Source organism: Triticum dicoccoides, chromosome 2B (genome assembly GCF_002162155.2).
Source record: "Triticum dicoccoides isolate Atlit2015 ecotype Zavitan chromosome 2B, WEW_v2.0, whole genome shotgun sequence".
In the NCBI taxonomy this organism is placed as follows: domain Eukaryota; kingdom Viridiplantae; phylum Streptophyta; class Magnoliopsida; order Poales; family Poaceae; genus Triticum; species Triticum dicoccoides.
In genome coordinates, this window is record NC_041383.1 from 78,467,290 (window position 1) to 78,472,322 (window position 5,033).

A 5,033-nucleotide genomic window follows, 5' to 3' on the forward strand; every position below is an offset into this window, starting at 1 on the left:
CGGAAGACTTTAATATAACAACACATATTCTTAAGAGGTTTCCAGTAAATCGGTGCCCAAAACACGGTATGAATTATGGGCCGGGAGGAAACCAACCGTGAATTATTTTCATGTATGAGGTTGTCCAGCTGAGGCAAGGATTTTCAATCCAATTATGTAAAAATTACCCCCTCCGTCCCATAATGTAAGACGTTTTTTGACACTAGTTGACACTAGATTAGTGTCAAAAACGTCTTATATTATGGGACAGAGGGAGTAGATCCCAAGACCGTGAGTTGCCATTTTATTGGTCTTCCTCACAAATCTAAGGCATATCGGTTTTATTGTCCAAATCAAGCAACTAAGTTTGTTGAAACAAGACAGGCGGTGTTCTGCTCAGCAATGCGCACTGGGCCAGGCCAGTGGGCGACGTGTAGCTATCCTACGCATAGTGCGCGCTGCAGCGCAGCAGCAGCCGCTGCCTCCTAGCAGCCCAAATAGTGCCAGCCGGCCCCAATTGGCCCAACCGCAGCGCACCCCTACCCTCGCGCTAACCCTAGCGCCAGGGGGAGAGCGTCGGCTCGATCCCCACCCGCTCCCTCCGCGACACACGCGCGCGCCCGCCGCCGCCAGGGCACCTCGCGCCTCCTGCCCCCGCTCCGGCGAGACGCTGCTTCCCCGTCGACGCCCCCCTTCGTCGATCGACACCACCATGGCATCGATGCCCTCGGAGCTCTCGCTGCCGTGCCTCGCCCTCCGCAGTGACTTGGGCCGGTCGACGTCGACGGTGCTGCTCAGCGTGCCGGAGAAGAAGGTCGTCGCCACGGCGGCCGACGTCGACGACGTCATCGCGCCGGCGCTGGCCAACAAGACCGTCCTGCCCACGGCGCGCTACGTGCTCGCCCGGGACCCCGCCTCCCTGGCCACCTTCCTCTACAGCCCCCAGAGCCGCCTCAAGATCGACCTGCCGCCGCTGGCCATCAACCAGGACCTGCTCTGGCACGGCGCCCACTGTCAGGACCCTGAACCTCGCAGACAGCTAACTGAAGAAATCAACAGTTTAACTGATGAAAGCAACGCTGAACTTGAAGAGATATCGACCTGGGAAATGGACGGCTACGATGGAACCAGCGAGTGACGATCAACGGCTATCTTCTGTAATGGGATCCTGTTCACCATCACGCCGTTGCCGCCACCCGCATGACAGCTACAGCACGGGAGCGGTGCACGTGACTCGTCCCCTGCTCCCTCCTACTTATCCCCTCCTCCAAGCCCGAGCAGGGCATCTTTCCCCTTTCTCCAAGTGTAATAGCTAGCTAAGGATAGAACCCTAGACTACTTGGTAGAATTCGGGCAGATCCTCGATCTGAACCCTTGTATCTGTACTCTTCCGCAGCAATTTATCCAATCGGGGCTAGTTCGAGTATATGTGTTGTTGTCTGATGTGATTTGGTCTTGTCAATTGGTATCACGAGCCAGTCGTTTCTCGGAGGTGGATCGAGCGCAGCGCGTTGTAGTTGGGTCTCGGCTTGGTAAAATTCCACAGCAAGCTGTCGATCGTGGCGGCGGTGTTCTTCGGCGGTGGATTTTGGTGGCGGAAGGGCGAGGTCACTGGCCAGGGTTGCAGACTAGCTCTGTCGTAAAATTCCGGAGCCAACTGTGACCGCCATGCCTACCAGGACGAAGCACATGGATGAGATCTCGGAGGAGCTTGAAGCTCTTCAGAGCGAGGTCACGGCGCTGGGTCTGAAGCAAGACAAGATCTAGGATCAGATGGATCTGGTCAACACTTGGCTACAAACAGTCGAATCCTTAGAAAAGCAGTTGGGCAAAGTGGAGCTGCTCGTGGAGAACAACGCCAAGGTGCAGCAGGAAATTTTCACGATCCTTCGGGAGATGCGGAGTGAAAATCCCTCCCCTCCCTCGCCTGGAACTCTTGTTGCAGGATCAGTTGTTATTCAACAGGATATACAGCAGCAGCAGCACCAACAACCCCAGCGACCAGCTGCAGCACCAGAAAATCCTCATATAACTCCTCCAGTGCAGCAACAGCAACCCAAAACCCCAACAGCATGGCCAGTCAGCATCATCAAGTTCCTCCTCTTGCCACACAACAATATCAGTCTGATCGAGCAGCTCAATTCATGAAAAGCATCTCCAAAGGGCCAAAGTTGGATTTCCCCTGTTTCAACGGAGAAAACCCTTTAGGCTGGATTCGGCAAGTGAATAAGTACTTCCAATTGGCACAAACCCCAGATGAGTGCAAAGTCGACTTAGCTCTGACTTACATCATAGGCAGAGCGGATAATCGGGTCAGGAGTGCCCAATTAGATAACATCAGAATACCATGGAATGACTTTTGCAGGCTAATTTGTGACAGATTTGCAGATCACAGCATCTATGAAATTCTGGAGAAATTCCATAGCATCAAACAGAACACACTCTCAGTAACTGCTTATACTGACAAATTTGAAGAGATCATGGCAATTGTCAGAGCTGAACATCCCTATTTGCAGGAGCATTACTACGTGGTCAGCTTTGTGAATGGACTAAAACCTAGCATTAGGTGCAACTTAAGGCCTCAAAGACCAAAAACATTATCTCAAGCTTACTGGTTAGCTCGGGATTATGAGAGTGGCATCCAAGCAAAGTATCAGTCTTATGTCAGTCAACAGGAGAAACAGCAGCAGAAATTATCAATCCCACTAGCTCCAAATTTGCAAGCACCTGTTGCTGCACCAGCAGCTAAGAAACCAGGCATTTGTTGGCGATGTAACGGACCTTGGGTTCCTGGTCATAAGTGTAAGCAAGCTCCATCATTACATGCCATAGCTGGGACTGACAATGCACCAGAAATTACTTCTGAAGAAGAGGCACAACTTGCAGTACTGTCAGCAGAAGGTCAGTGGACTGAATCCGATAATCAGTGCATGCATATTTCTACACAAGTCATATCTGGAAACACATCTCCCTCAACTTTAGCAGTCACCATAGTAATTGGAGGCAGACAGGGTGTAGCCTTGGTAGATACTGGTAGTACAAACACCTTTATTGACCTAAAGTTTGCTCTAAAAGCCAGTTGTTCTCTAATCAATACCCCAACAAAGAAAGTGCTAGTTGCCGGTGGTGGTTCTCTGTTATCAGGTGCTTATGCTCCAAGCACAAGCTTTACAATATGCAATGAACAGTTCTCCAATGATTTCACTGTCTTGGAGCTACAGGGCTATGATGTAGCTCTTGGCTGTGATATGCTCAAAAAGCACAATCCCCTCTCTATGGACTTTGAAGCTAGAACTGTTACTATGCTCAAAGACAAATTGCATCCAGTGACCTTTCCTGACTGTACTACTGCTGTTGCTCCGAAGATCATTTCAGCAGAGAAATTGGAAGAGATGTACTCCAAAGGTGTAGTTGGTTTCACTATGAGCCTGCAATTTATGTCAACAGAGGGCAAAGCACTTCTAGATGCTCAACAAATACCTGAGGAGTTTCTGCCTATTTTAGAACAATATAAGGAATTGTTTCAGGAACCAACTACTCTACCACCATCAAGAAACTGTGATCATTCTATCCCTCTCAAGGAAGATGCAACTCCTCCAAATGTGAGACCTTATAGAGTGCCACATCTGCAAAAGGAGGAAATGGAACAACAGATCAAAACCTTGCTCTCCAGAAACATTATCCAGCATAGCATGAGCCCTTATGCATCACCAGCAATACTGGTTAGGAAAAAAGGTGGAACCTGGAGATTGTGCATAGATTATAGGAAATTGAATGCACAAACAATCAAGAATAAATTCCCTATTCCTATTATAGAAGATTTACTGGATGAGTTAAATGGAGCAACAATATTCAGTAAGTTGGACTTGAAATCAGGATATCATCAAATCAGAATGAAAGCAGAGGACATACACAAGACAGCCTTTAGAACCTATTCTGGTCATTATGAGTTTTTGGTCATGCCCTTTGGACTCACTAATGCTCCAGCAACATTCCAGGCTCTCATGAACAAATTATTTGCACCTTATTTGAGGAAGTTTGTGCTAGTATTCTTTGATGATATCCTAATCTTTAGCAAAAATCCAGAGGAAAATAAAGAGCATTTAAAGATTGTTATGGAAATACTACAGAAAAACAATCTTCTGCTCAACAAATCCAAGTGCATCTTTGGAACTCCTACTGTGGAGTACTTGGGTCATGTGATCTCTGCTCAAGGAGTGGCAACTGACCCTGAGAAAATTGCAGCTGTGCAACAATGGTCTGTACCTGCTAACATCACTGAACTGAGAAGCTTTTTGGGATTAGCTGGCTATTACAGAAGATTTATCCAGGATTATGGAGTAATTTGTAGGCCTCTGCATGACTTGCTAAAGAAAGATTCCTTCCTTTGGTCTGCAACACAGACAACAGCATTTAACAAACTCAAATACAGTCTGGCCCATGCCCCAGTACTAGTTCTACCTAATTTCACTCTCCCATTTGAGCTAGAATGTGACGCTTCAGGTGCTGGCATTGGAGCAGTTCTCATGCAGCAACATAGACCCATTGCTTACTATAGCAAATCCCTGGGACCTAAATCAGCTGCCCTCTCAACTTATGAAAAAGAGGCAGTAGCCATACTGGAATCTCTAAGGAAATGGAGACACTATTTCCTTGGATCCTCTCTGATTATCAAAACAGACCACCAAAGTCTACAGTATATAACAGAACAGAGAATTTCAGAAGGAATTCAGCATAAGCTCATGCTCAAACTGCTGGAGTTTACTTATACTATAGAGTACAAGAAAGGAAAAGAAAACAAAGCTGCTGATGCTCTATCAAGAAAACCTCAAGTGCTTCCTATCTCCATGGCAATTCCCAGCTGGACCGATAGCATTGAAAACACTTACAAAACTGATGACAAGTGCAAAACCCTTATAGCTCAACTCACAGCTGGCATTACAACACTGCCACTATATACATATACTGCAGGGATACTGAGATACAAAGATAGGATATATGTGGGCACTGATCCTGAATTCCAACAACAGCTTTTGTCCACATTCCACTCCTCT